This window comes from Neofelis nebulosa, chromosome 2 (genome assembly GCF_028018385.1).
Source record: "Neofelis nebulosa isolate mNeoNeb1 chromosome 2, mNeoNeb1.pri, whole genome shotgun sequence".
Taxonomy (NCBI): domain Eukaryota; kingdom Metazoa; phylum Chordata; class Mammalia; order Carnivora; family Felidae; genus Neofelis; species Neofelis nebulosa.
Window position 1 is genome coordinate 176273512 of NC_080783.1, and position 14619 is coordinate 176288130.

The following is a 14619-nucleotide window of genomic DNA, read 5'->3' on the forward strand; positions in this document are numbered from 1 at the left end:
GGAATCGGTAATGGGACAAAGGACCTACTGTTTTTGTTGTGCTTGTTCTGAGAGTTTTGCCATGGAAGTGTCGGTTCATTAATTCACTCAACCAAATACTATCTGTGCAGCCCTTTGGGGTGTCGTGCGTTGAGCTGGCTACTTTATGCAGATTTTCTCACTTCCTTTTCTCAAGGCTGCAAAATGGCTGCCGCTGTCCTCATTGTCTAGCTGAAGACACTTGGGTTCGGAAAGTTTGGCCATTTGCAGAACCATGATTCCAACCCATAGATGCCCAAACTATTTTTTCTATCGAATATAAGGGAAATAGAAGATGGTGTAAGTCTGAGGTGTGCAAGATGTTAGTATGACACATTTGTAAATTGCAGTATGACTGCTTCAGTAGTTAGCTGATGCCTTTTTCACCTCGCGTAATGCTCGTTTCTCTTTTGTGTTGAAAACAGTTACAATCTCATCTCTTGGCCACTTTAAAATTTACAATAAAACACTTTTTGCTGTAGTCACTATTTGCACATTAGATCTCTGGAACTTCCTTATCTACTAGTTATAAGTTTGTACCGTAAATAACATCTCCCCACCTCACCCATCCCTCAGCCTCTGGTAACCATTCTTTACTCTCTGTTTTTACAAGTTTCATTTTGTTTTGTTTTTTTTTCAGATTTCCCATCTAAGTGATACCATACGATAATTGTTTTTTCTCTGTCTGATTTATCTCACTTTTCCTAATGCCATCAAGATCCGTCCGTGTTGTCACTGATGGCAGGATTGTCTCCTTTCTTGTGGCTGAATAACATCCTGCCGTACATAGAGGGCACATCTTTATCCATTCATCTTTTGGTAGACGCTTAGGTTGTTTCCACATCTTGCCTATTGCGATATTAACAGGAGTGTAGAGGCATCTCTTCAAGATGCTAATGTCATTTCCTTCAGATACATACCCAGGAGTGGGAGTGCTGGATCATATGACAGGTCAATTCTTAATTGAACCCCTATACTCTTTTCCATAATGGCTGTACGAACAGGTGTGCCCAAACTCTTTTGAGTGTATCAACCTCACCTCCCTCACAAATAGGTTCCTTTTCTCAAGAAGGTCAGCCTTGGAAGAAGCAGCGAACATAAAAACCAATCCCCACATTATTTACCAAACGTTTATAAGACTAGAATGTGTTAATTTTCCTAATAGAGGAATGTACAAGATTGAGAGGTTGCACAAATATGGGAGTGATCACTTGTCCTTGGGAGGGGTCAGTGAAGCCTTTATAGAAAACGAATCAGTTATCTATTGCTACAGTCATACTCCATAATACACAACAAAGTATCAACAGCACTGGCAAAAGTGTGGGTGAAGCTGATCTGGGCTGGGCTCAGCTGGTGGTGTTAGTATGTTGCAGATTCCCTAGGCAGTTTCCCTGATATTGACTGGGGTTGCTACCCTTGTCTAGGGGTCAGCCTGCAGCTGGCGGATGTAGGATTGCCTTGGCTGGCATGAGTGGGGCAACCTGACTTCACACCGTCTGCCTCACCCTCCAGCAAACTGGCTGAGGAACAACCTACAGTCACAGCAGACAAGACCATCCCAGTTGCACAAACACTTTTCAGACTCTGCTGTATCACATTTGCTCACATCCTATGGGTCAAAGCAAGTCACGTGGCCCAGCTTCAGCGTGGGAGGACACCACAACTTTACCTAAAAAAAAAAGTGGGGGCAGGGATCCAAGAAGGAGTGAAGAATAGGGGTGTACATCCAATCAGCCTGTCACTGAAGAGGAAACATTTGCCGTGAGTACTGAGGATAGACATTGGCTGGATGACGTGGGGAAGGGCACGATAGGCAGAGGCAGGAGCTGTGGGGAAATGGGTATTCTCTGTGAAAACTAGAAATAGGTTAGTAGAATTGGTGTGGGAAGGGTAGTTTGGAATGAAAAGAAATGCTATTGTGGAGGTAAACAGGAGCCAAATCTTAGTAAGATGAGACCATCTTGTTCACCAAGGAACTGACCATCTGATGTTGGGCATATGGTCCACCTGCTCCAGGAACTCCTAGTTTAGCTGCCCAGTTGAAAGAGTTAAATGACAGCACAGGGAAGGTGAGTGGAGCCACATTCTATGTGCGTTTTTGTGAAAGAGAAAAAGCAATTTAGACAGCTGAGGCAATGAGTTGTACTGTTTACTCAATGAACATGGGCCCCAGGGTGACCGTGTGAGGGGACAATATAACTCTGCTATGCACTGAGTCAATCTTGGTTCCCTCATGACTCACCTTCTCTGAGCATCTCAATGTGATGATATGTGTCCTGTGATTGAGGTATGTAACCAGATACGCATTCTTCCTATGGTCTGCCTCCGACCTCAGCTGAGTTCTTCTCTGGCACTTTCATCAAAGGCAGCGGTCTGTTTCAATATGGAGGCTAAACTCGCTTGCTGGCCACATATTGGGAAACAGTGGGGAGTCTCTAATGTGACACCTCCTTCCTGAGGGACCCGGAAGGGCAGTTGGACCATCGGGTCCTTTCACACTGACTTTAGAACCCGACCATCATCAGAAATGAGGTTCACTGTACCGCAGTTACAGTAGGGTCCATGGTGATGTACGAGTACCAAGCAAAAGGGGCAAAGAGGAACCGGCATACTTAGGGGCGGCTTCATGGAGGATGGAAGCTCTTGAGATGGCTACTGCGTGATGGGTCAGGATTAAATAGGTACGCGTATTCCCTCTTGTGAGACTGTACAGTGGGTGAGGGCAGGGTACTGTTCCCAGAAATCACCACATTCCTGACTGGATGGATGGATGGACCCAGGGATGCTCAGGAAGGAGACAGAATGTGACTGAAAACAAGGCAGTAGTACAAAAGTGGGGGATAAACAGACACAGAGTATTCTGATGTGGAAGAGTAAGAGCTGAGATTGGATCCTAAAGTTAATTAGGTGCCGGGCTGAGAAGTTGGGACTTTAGCTGGTCAGTGATGTGTTAGTTTATTTTTAAAAAAATTTTTAATGTTTATTTTTGAGAGAGAGACAGAGTGCAAGCAGGGGAGGGGCAGAGAGAGAGGGAGACACAGAATCGGAAGCGGGCTCCAGGCTCTGAGCTGTCAGCGCAGTGCCCAACACGGGGCATGAACAGTGAACCGTGAGATCATGACCTGAGCCGAAGTCAGACGCTTAGCCGACTGAGCCACATAGGCACCCCAGTGATGTGTTAGCTCAAACACGTAAATGCAATGATGCTGAACAGCGTTAGATCCAACTTCCATGGAAACTGGCACTTGTTTGGAAAGAACATCTTCCACGTTCATGGTATTGATCTTCAGTACAAATAATAGATTCGAAGCAATACATGGGGTGTCATTACTGGGAGTGGACCTGGCAATTGTTGGATGTAGCAGGCCACGTAGCGTAATATTAACAAGTCTGGGGGTTTTAGTCCGAGGCCTACCACTTAACACCTGCATAACCTTGGACAAATGCCTTGACCTCTGCAGACCTTAGTTTCTACTCACGTAAAGTGGGAAGCTGATAGGATCTAACTCATACAGGTATGGCAGATGTTAAATAATGATTGTAGGTTGTTGAGTGCAATGCCAAGCATCTAGAGAGTGTTCAATAAAGCTTGCTTGGCTATTGTTGAACCCCCCTCCAAAGGCAAGAATCCATGCTCAGAAACTTAGTCTCTTAAAAAATCCTTTGATGGTGAGCTCATTACCAGAAGAGTCCCATATTTTTCTTGTTGAGGCACATTTTATTCATTCATCCTATGTTTATTGATTTATATGCCAAGCCCTCTTACATACATTGAGAATATGGAATTGTATAGACAAAGGTTTCCTACATGCAGGTACATATACCTACACACATGTGACACATTTGTCTTCTGTATTCAAAAGTCTGAGTTGGGCTGGGGCCACAAATGACCTCCCTACCCCTAGCCATCTGTCCAAGATCTACTCATTGGTACTGTAAACAGGGTCTTGACCCCTTCCTTACGTGACTGCTCTTAAGACCTCTAAGGGATACATTGTGTTAAATAAAACTTTCATCGTTTTCAACCATCACTCACAAAACAGGAGTCTGTAGCTGTACTTTTATGGGTATATGTTTTAATCATCTTGTTAGAAACTCAGCACATTTACAGTAGCCACTGACTTTTGAACCTCTTTATGTTGTGTGTTAAAGATGAGAAGCAGCATTGTGTAATGCAACGTGGTCCAGTCTGGAGTCACATTCCCATAGAGTCAAATGCTTCCTCTCCACCTGTGACAGCTCAGAGCTTTGCTGTATGCGTCTGTAAGGTGGACACAGTAATACTTCTTCACTGACTATCACGGAGACTAAATGAAATAACGTGTATGAAGCGTGGAGTACACAGAGGATGCTTAGTAAGTCTTGGTTTTTCAACCCTTGGCCTCTCCATTCCTTGTTATCTCTGGAATAAATATCTCGTTAGTTCCCAACAGTGGAATGACTCGTTGGAGGTTGTTCTTTGTCATCACTCTTTCAGGAGAGCCAAGCTGGCTGGCATCCCTCTTGACTAAGCAGCCCCTATTTGTGTGAGCAAAGCAGGTTAGTCCCAGGGCAGCAATTAGCACTGGGTCTCTGTCAGTACTTAGCAGAGTTGGCTAATATTTTATTCATTAGCTATAAATATGGCTTTGCTCCCATTAAGAAGTGTCAGGGGGTAGTCCTGACTCAGGAAATCTCTGACTCAAACACTAAAAAAGAGAGAGCCTGCTTATTTCAGGAGAGAAGATTCATACAGTATGGTGTTTCACAGGTGAGGGTCTGTGGGTGGGTCGCAGGAGTCCACCATTTTCTCTCCTGAACTTTTTGATTTTGTGTCTTCATTTTAATGATAGTCTTTAAAAGATAACGTAAGCTTATTTTGAATATTCCTGATGATCTCTTTCATCCTAATGTTTTGGAACATGCTTTTGTATTTGCATTCTGGTATTTCTACCCCACGTAGAGTGAGAAACACAGATGTCTTATAGGGCTGAGCAGATTATGTCACTACATCTAGGACATGCGTTACATGACGGGGAAGGATAGATCCTGTGGAAATGGAAATAAATGCCTTACCTAAGGCATTCATGTAAAATACTGATAATAACAGAACAAGCCCACGGTGGTCAAGCAAAATGTGTCTGTAGTCTTTATTTGAATAGTGGTAAGTGCCATAAAGCAAATTAACGAGAGCATTCGAATAGTAACTAGGATATAGGAAGTGTAGGATGATCAAGAGAGGCCAGACGTGGTGACATTCAGGATGAGACCTGCATGATGAGGGACGCAGTCATGAAAGGTCTAGGAGATGGACGTGCCAGGAGAGGGAATGGGGTCTCAAGGGAGAACTCCATCTGCACATTGAGAGAACCAGCAAGGAGGGAGCACAGTGGGCTGGTGCAGTGATGGTCTTGAGAGCCATGGAATGAATTTGGATTTTGCTCTAAATACGCTGGGAAGCCACGGGAGTTTTATGCAAGGGAGTGACATGTGCTGACATTTATTTTGTAAAGATCACTTGGGATGCTGTATAAATAATAAACTTAGTATGGAGACCGGTAGAAACAGAACGACAGCTTCAGAAGCCATTGCAACAACAAAAGAGTGACGATAACAACAAATGCAAGCAATCAGCATTCATATTTTACGTGTTCTAAGTTCTTCACACGTATGGTTCCATTTATGACCGTCTGAAGAGGTAGATGAGGGGCGCCTGGGTGACGCAGTCGGTTAAGCGTCCAACTTCAGCCAGGTCACGATCTCGCGGTCCGTGAGTTCGAGCCCTGCGTCAGGCTCTGGGCTGATGGCTCAGAGCCTGGAGCCTGTTTCCGATTCTGTGTCTCCCTCTCTCTCTGCCCCTCCCCCGTTCATCCTCTGTCTCTCTCTGTCCCAAAAAAAAAAAGTTGAAAAAAAAAAAGAGGTAGATGATATCCAGTTTTATAGATGAGGAAACTGAGGAGATTAAATCGCTTGATATGGACAAGGTGGTAGAAATGGAGATTTAACAAAATGAAGGGACTCCAGATGTGTTGTGGAGGAAATGCAGTGACTGCAGGATCAGCTGTAGAGAAGGAGATAGGAAGGCAAAAGAGGGATATGAGAGAGTTTCTAGGTGATTTGCTGTTTCCATCATTGTTGGCATTAACGTGTGGAGTGCTTGGCACATCCTCAGTGTTCAGTACAAGACTGACCCTTCCTGAAAGCTATTTGGGATTGTTTTTTTACTTAAAACAACATGTCCTTGTGCCTTTGTGCATGTAAGACCAGAACTTCTTAGGACTAGTTTTTATGTTTTTGCAACTACAGTGCTCTTTCTCGAATGGCTGCATTTCAGGTAGTCCAGACTGGTATAGACCTGCTCTGATTGACCAACAGCAAAACGGGCTCCTCCTGATGGTATCTGGGAGGTGAAGGTGGGCCCTGACATCTCAGCATGCTTAATTCAATCACCATGGGGCAAGAATGAGGAGAGGGAATTTGTTGAAGCCTGTGCCTTATGAAGTCATAGACCTAGAATGTTCAGGTGGCTTCAGCTCAAGCCACTTCAGGAACTTCTTCTTATCCCTTTTTAATTGGATTTCAGGGACACAGCAAGGCCACTGTTTTGGCCTGTCTTTCCAAGGGCATTGGTGGCAAGAACACGTGTTTGGGGGTTTTCTCTATCATAGTTTCAAGTGTTCCTCTTTTAAAGAGAAGTTCACCTGTAGGTTCTGTTTATTGAGCACTTGTCACGGACGGAGGTTTGTGCCCTGTACTTAATGTCTACTCTCTCATTTTAAAGCTTCCAACCGTAACTACCCCCATGAAATTGGTGGTTAGTGGACTCCCTGACCATAGAATCAGGTTAAGGATTTCGAGATGATACAGCTGGATCATCAGTACCAGGATTTGACCTTGTCTGCATGTTTCAGAGTACCACCTATGAACCAGCCCTCCAGGCTGCCTTACAGAGGATTCACACTAGAACTTCACCTATGACCAAAGAGGGAAACTTTTAAGACTCGTGGTCTGCTCTACACATTAAGCCTTGACATTGTCCACACAGGTATTCTGGAATACCTTTCCTGCCTTAAGATTTCTTTTTCTGTCTGTAGAAAGATCAGTGTGAGGGAGGCTGGCCAGGGTAGAGCTAAAGTATTGAAGTGTTAACAAGTCTCATCTCTCTAGAGTGGCATTCGAATGATAAGCTGGAAAAATTCATGATTTAGGAAGAAATTAGACACTAAAGTTGCAGACTTAGACCCTATTTTTGTACATAGGTTTATTCGAAAAGGTTGAATGGAAACTAATCTTGGACTATGGCCACGTGCTGGGCATTCCTTAGCCCTTTGTATCTTTTAGACTCAGTCCCATGATCATCTTAGGAGGGCAAAATTCATATTCTCATTTTGTAGATGAGAAACCAAGGGCTCAGAGACATTTCATGACTTGCTCTAAAGTGTAAGATAATACAGGAGCACCTGGGTGACTTAGTCGGTTAAGCAGCCGACTTCAGCTCCGGTCATGATCTTGCAGCTTGTGAGTTCGAGCCCCGCATTGGGCTCTGTGCTGACAGCTCGGAGCCTGGAGCCTGCTTTGGATTCTGTGACTCTGTCTCTGTCTTCCCCTACCCCGCTTGTGCTCGCTCTGTCTCTCTCCCTCTCTCTCAAAAATAAATGAACATTAAAAAAAAAAAAAAAGGGGCGCCTGGGTGGCGCAGTCGGTTAAGCGTCCGACTTCAGCCAGGTCACGATCTCGCGGTCCGTGAGTTCGAGCCCCGCATCAGGCTCTGGGCTGATGGCTCGGAGCCTGGAGCCTGTTTCCGATTCTGTGTCTCCCTCTCTCTCTGCCCCTCCCCCATTCATGCTCTCTCTCTGTCCCAAAAATAAATAAAAAAAAAAAAAAAAAAAAAACAAACGTTGAAAAAAAAATAAAAAAAATAAAAAAAACTTTAAGATAATACAGAGCTTATCTGGGATGCAAACTGAGGACTGGATATTTATAAGGATTTTCAACTACACCACCCTGTCTCAGAATTTTTGTAACATGAGAGATTTTTGGAGATATCTGTTAGATTCTAAATTCCATGATTGTCTCTCTTTCTCGCTTTTGTTTCCCCAGGAAGTAGACATGCAAGTAATAATTACTTAATAACTGAGTAAGTGATGGGCTAATTGAATGACAGGTTGATAAGGAGAAGGATAGACAGATTAAACTTTCACTGTCCGTGAACTTTTATATAAACAAAGCGTTCTCAGGTTCTGTCATCTGTATATTTTGCATTGATCTGCATGTCCAATATCATGTCCTGCTAATATTAAAGCTAAATAATTTAAAACAATCTGGGCTCTCTGTTTGCCCTTGTATATCATGGGCGGGCTCCTGCCATGTGAAGATATGGACTCACATGTAATAATCTCTGTCCTCTGCTCCTTCTTACTCTAGCCATCAGCTCCAAGCGACACTACCAAGAAGCTTGTTGTTATTTTTAGCCCTTCCGGAAGGCAGTGCTTTCTTCTTTACCTTCTGTGGGCCTGTTCCACTTTGCATTCCATAGTTATTTAACCAAACTACACTGAGCACTTTCCCTCTGGTTGACATTTTGAATGAAATTCAAACTCCTTCTCAAGGCCAAGAAAGTCCTACGTGTTCTAGCTGCTCTGTACTCTGGAGACTCCCCTCCTAACTCCCTCTCTCCCTTGTTCACTGTCTTCAGCCCACTGACTGGCCCCTGGCCTCTCCCCAAACACAGCAAGCATGTTCTCACTGAGCACTCATGTTTGCTTCTTCCTGCGTTAAGGAGTGATCTCCAAGATCTTTAGATGGCTCCTTTTCATCGTCCAGGATTCCTTCTGTCCATCAGTCAGTCAGTGAACGTTTTTTGAGCCCCAAGTATGTGCCAGACATGGTTCTAGATGCTGATAATGTCACAGAAAACAAAACGAAGTCTCTGCTCTCAGACATATACGTTTTACTTGGGAAGAAATTCAGATAAGCAAATGATGATGAAATGTAAGACAAAATGATAAATACATGCCCACTTCCTGGACCAGACCTTGTGTCTCCTCTCCCAATGTGCCATCTGTTCCACACAGAGGCCTGCTAAATTCTTCTGTTATTATTTATTAATGCCTCAAATAATAATTCTGGTTTATTTTCTTTGTTATTCTAGACGATGGGAGTCTTGAGTTCAAGGACCTTGTCTATCGTTTGCTTTTGTATTATAGAACAGTGCTTGGCACGGAGGGGGAGCTAAGTGAACATATTCATGATGTGACATCATCTGTCTGTCTTTGTAGGAGTTTTCAGTATTTCTGTGAGCATCGGAGGAGGATCCAGATCATTGGGAGCCTATAACGTGCCAGGCATTGTGGGGCACCCAGGCGGCTCAGTCGGTTACGTTGGCCAACTCTTGATGTAGGCTCAGGTCATGAAGTCATGGTCGTGAGATCGTGCCCCATATTCGGCTCCGTTTCACAGTCCTGGGATTGAGACCCGAGTCAGTCTCCATGGTGAGCATGGAGTCTGCTTGGGATTCTCTGTGTCCCTCTCTCTCTTCCTCTCCCCTGCTCATACTCTCTCTTTCTATAAACAAACAAACATTTTTCCAAAAAAATGTGCCAGGCATTGTCTTTGTAACTAGGGACCCAGCAGTGAGTGATACATACAATCACAGAGCAAAAGAGAAAAAAATTAAACTTACAAAAGTAATGAAATGACTTAAAGATTAGGACGACTACTGAGAATTGTATACAGCCAAAGGCTGTGTAGACAGAAATGGGGGGAAGAGGGTTATTTGGAAAAGGAAGGAGAAGGACTTTGTTGAAGGCAATGTGTAAGGGGAGACCTGACACTTGAGAAAGAGCTGGCCATACAGAGGCATTCCAGGTGGTAGGAACAGCATTTGCAAAGCCATTGAGTTGGGGGAGAGCATGACGTCCTTGGACAACAAAAAGGAGGCCAGCGCGCTTAGAGTGTCATGGGAGAGCAGGAGAATGGTTGAACAGGAGGTTGGAGAAGTTGCTGGAAGTGAGATCATAAAGGGGAGGCGGCTGATGGTTTGTCGTTGTCGCTGTTTTTCATTAAGAGTCACAGGAAGCCTCAGAAGTCTTAAGCAGGTCTGTGACAAGGTTCCAATCCTCTTTTTAGAAGATCATACTGACCACTTTGTGGAGAATAGATTCAGAAGGAACAGAGACCATGACAATTCATATTTTAATCATTTTTTTTAACATTTATTTATTTTTGAGACAGAGACAGAGCATGAACGGGGTAGGGTCAGAGAGAGAGGGAGACACAGAATCCGAAACAGGCTCCAGGCTCTGAGCGGTCAGCACAGAGCCCGACGCGGGGCTCGAACTCATGGACCGCGAGATCGTGACCTGAGCCGAAGTCGGACGCTCAACCGACTGAGCCACCCAGGCGCCCTGACAATTCATATTTTAAAGAATAAGTCAGAGTTTGTGAAGCGGCCATTGGGGGTAAGGATATGGCAAGCAGAAGGACCACATATGCAGAAACACTGAGGCAGGAAGTGTCCTTGTGTGTGCAGGAACCACAGGTAATCCGACATTTTAGAACGTATGGTGGCTGGGTGTGTGGGGCACAGTGCGGCACGCAATAGTTGGGCAGATGTTGGCTCAATCGTAGAATGGACTTAGAGGGTGTTTGTTTTGAGACTCATCATATACAGTCTACTTTTGTTATTTTCCAGACTCTTGGGCGTTTTTCACCTTCCTGTCTAAATTATAAATTATTTGAAAGCAGGAAGAAGATCTGCTACTTCTCATCAGCCGCATAATTGAAGTGTGTTTAAATTGAGTGCTTTTGCAGTACTTGAAAATCAGAAGGTCCAGGGAGTATGTTGTGAAGGGCTACGAGCACAGACTTTGGGTTGGATAACCTCAGATTCCTATTTTGAGCCCCACACACAAGCTGTGTGATCTTAGAAAAGTAATTTAATATCTCTGGGCCTCCCATTTCCTCACATGGGAGACGGTGAAATCAATAAATCCTCCCTCTTAGGGTGGCTGCGAGGATTGAGATGAATATCTGTAATTCTGCAGAGTGCCCGGCAATGTTGTAAACACTTGATAAATCGCAGCGATTTGTTGTTTGTTGGTAGGAGGGGGCTCTGTAACAGGGTCTAGTGCTGCCAACGGGCTGGAGTCGGGAAACAGGGTTGCTACCGAAAGCCTGCCTCTAGCTCTGGGGATGGCCCGCTCTCGCTTTTTGTAAAACAGCTGGGGTTGGAAGTTCTGGCCACCTGAAAGGGACACCCTGAAATTTGAAATGCAGATACCTTAAAAGTTGCCCTTGCTGATGAAAATGAGGGCTTCAGGTCGTTTTGTTTCATGCTACAGAAGTTGCTGCTGGTTACGGAAGAACCTGCTTTAGCGGTGGCATTGGAAGGCAACGTGCTTTCAGAAAGCCATGCCCAAGTTCACAATGGTTTCATCGATTGCACCGTCACCTCAAAACATAGGTTAAGTAATAGAATACTGTTCTTATTTTATGGGTGATAATGTCAGGCACAGAAAAGTACAGTGATACTCCAACACATTTTCCCCCATAGAAATGATGCGGAGAAGGATTAATCTGTGAAACTGTTGGATCGGCCTACAAAGTTTTGAAAAATATTCTCCAAAACCCACTCATAAGCTCCTTGACCTTCACCATCGTGCTATGCTTCATTATTCTCATTTTTCAATTTCTCCTTGATTCTAGAGTGACCTGTAGTCCAGAGGAAAAGAGCAATGAACTAGGGACTATGCCTGGCTCCCGTGGCATATTGTATGAGGTTACACAGCACTTAAATAGCATTTACTTGGTCATTGTATCAGGGTTCTCCGAAGAAACAGGACCAGCGGGAGTTAGAGAATATTTGTGTATTCTATATTAGAATTAGGCACATTGGGGCACCTGGGTGGCTCAGTCAGTTAAGTGTCTGACTCTTGATTTTGGCTTAGATCATGATCTCACGGTTCATGTGTTCAAGCCCCACGTCAGGCTCTGCGCTGACAGCACGGAACGTGCTTGGGGGCCTCTCTCTCCCTCTCTCTGCCCCTCTCCCTCTCGTGCTGTCTCTGCCTCTCTCAAATAAATAAACTTAAAAGAATGAGGCACATAATATCTGGTACATAGGTACATTATGTGCATAAATATCAATGTGTACATAATATTTAGTGATTGATAATGAGCAACTTGTTCGCACGCTGGTAATGGAAGCTGAGAAGTCCCGTGATGTGCCATCTGTGGGCTAGAGACCCAGGACTCCTAGCCAGTGTTGTGGTTGTGACTACAGTATTGTGGTTGAGAGCCAGGAGAGCTGGTAGTAAAAATTCCAGTCCAAGGGCAGGAAAAGATGAAATGAGATGTCCCAGGTCAATCAACACAGCAGGAGAAAAAAAGGTGGTGAATTCCTCCTTGCTCCACCTTTTGTCCTATCCAGACCCTCAGTGCATTAAATGATGTCTCCTCACAGGAGGGAGGGTGATCTGTGGTACCGACTCCATGGATTCAAATGCTGATCTCACCCAGAAATAGCCTCATGGACGCTCCCAGAAAGAACGCTTCATTTGCCCAACTGGTGGCCAATCCAGTTAACACAGAGAATTAACCATCAGTCATCATAGTTTGGTGGCCCTTTACAGGAAGAATTGGGTTATACATCCATTGATGGAAAACACAGAAATATCTAGTGCCCAGCGCTGAGTGATGTTGGGGACGTTGTATTTGCTAGAGTTGTTGTTGAAATCAAAGGTGAATTAGTAAGGTTACGAAATGTGCTGGTAAGGTTGGGCTTACACACCTCCCCACGTGTGTGTGTGTGTGTGTGTGTGTGGAGGTGGTGGTAGCAGGGGTAGCAAACCCTCTGTGCCGAGCGCCACCCCAGACAGCGGAATTTACATCCTCTCGTTCTCATGAAAAACAGGACTACAGGTAGAAGACACTCAGGGCCAAATACCTGCTCAGGGTCACGGCCAGGGAAAGCTCGCGTTTCACCCCATATCTGTCTTTCCAAAGCCTGTGTCATCTTCAAACCATGATGCTCAGTGGCTTGGTTGGTGGTTCCTCTTAAGCAGTAATAGGTAGAAGACAGAATTTTAATAGCTTGTGGAAGAAATCCTCCTTGAAAATTTATCATGTATTTTTGTGAACCTGGCATAAATGCTTTTTGAGATCCATGGTAAATAGCATTTAAGTCCTAGTCTTTTTTTAATGTCTCCTCACCAATCCCTTCACTCAAGAGGATTGATTGATTGATTGACGGATTGATTTCTATTTTAGAGAGAGAGAGAAAGAGCAGGACAGGAACAGAGAGAGAATCTTAAGCAGGCTCCACACTCAGCGTGGAGCCCGTTGCAGAGCTCAATCTCATAACCATGAGATCGTGACCTGAGCTGAAATCAAGAGTCAGATGCTTAACCGACTGCGCCACCCAGGTGCCCCTCAAGAGGGGGATTTCTTAAGGTGAAGCCCTATGGGGAGAGTAGTCTTACAAAAAGTATTTGTTGGAAATGGAATTTGCCCAGTTTGGGACTTTGGATAATTGAGAAATCAGATGGCCTGGGCTCCCTTGTCACCAGGAACCTGTGCAGTGTCACACAGAGTGACTCCTGGCTAAGCTACTCCTGTTCTTCTCTCCAAAATGGATGGCCCACTGAAATAAGAAGTCAAAGAGGCTTGGCTTTCAACTTAGACCTACCTCCCTAATTAAATACCGAGGTAGAGCTAACAGGTTTTGCTGTTCAAGTCTCAGTCTTTCTACCTAATGGAAGCTCTGCTTTAGATTTTCCAAAGCCACCTTACGGTGAAAATTTTCAACTTCCCCTCGTGTAGCTTTCCTCAGTGAGCCTCTGAAGGAATTAAAGCTCTGAGGTCTTAAGTGACTGCTCGCATCCACACAGCCAGCGAGAGATGGATATGACGAACCTATGCACAGTGCCTACCACATGGCAAACCTCAACAAACTGTAGCTAATACCATGGACAGTGTCACTGTTGGACCAAGTGAGCAGGTCGAATGAGCTCTGTGAGCCAATTCTCTAGAATGTACAGCCTCATACAGAGGTTGACTACATTATTGTCCAAAAGAGAGGTATCATCTAGGGGTAGACACGGCAAGTATAACAACCATGACAGGAGGTCCCAAGTCCGTGACTCAAACTATTCAAAAGTTGATTTTGTTTTTTTCAACTTTTTTTTTTTTTAATTTATTTTTTTGGGACAGAGAGAGACAGAGCATGAACGGGGGAGGGGCAGAGAGAGAGGGAGACACAGAATCGGAAACAGGCTCCAGGCTCCGAGCCATCAGCCCAGAGCCTGACGCAGGGCTCGAACTCATGGACCGCGAGATCGTGACCTGGCTGAAGTCGGACGCTTAACCGACTGCGCCACCCAGGCGCCCCCAAAAGTTGATTTTGAAGACAGAATTCCAAGGGTCCAAAGACAGCAAATTTCTTTTTGGGGCACCTGGCTGGCTCAGTTGGTTGAGCGTCTGACTTCGGCTCAGGTCATGATCTCGCGGTTTGTGAGTTTGAGCTCCACTATGGGCTCACTGCTGTCAGCACAGAGCCCGCTTCAGATCCTCTGTCCCCCTCTCTCTATGCCTCTCCCCTGCTCACACTCTCTCTCTCTCTCA

General features: G+C 44.8%; 1 protein-coding gene across 7 annotated transcripts in view; it reads left to right on the forward strand.

Annotated features, from left to right (window-relative positions):
- The window catches only part of FYB2 (FYN binding protein 2), a 128927-nt gene that overhangs the window by 40991 nt on the left and 73317 nt on the right, over positions 1-14619 (forward strand). The window lies entirely within an intron of this gene.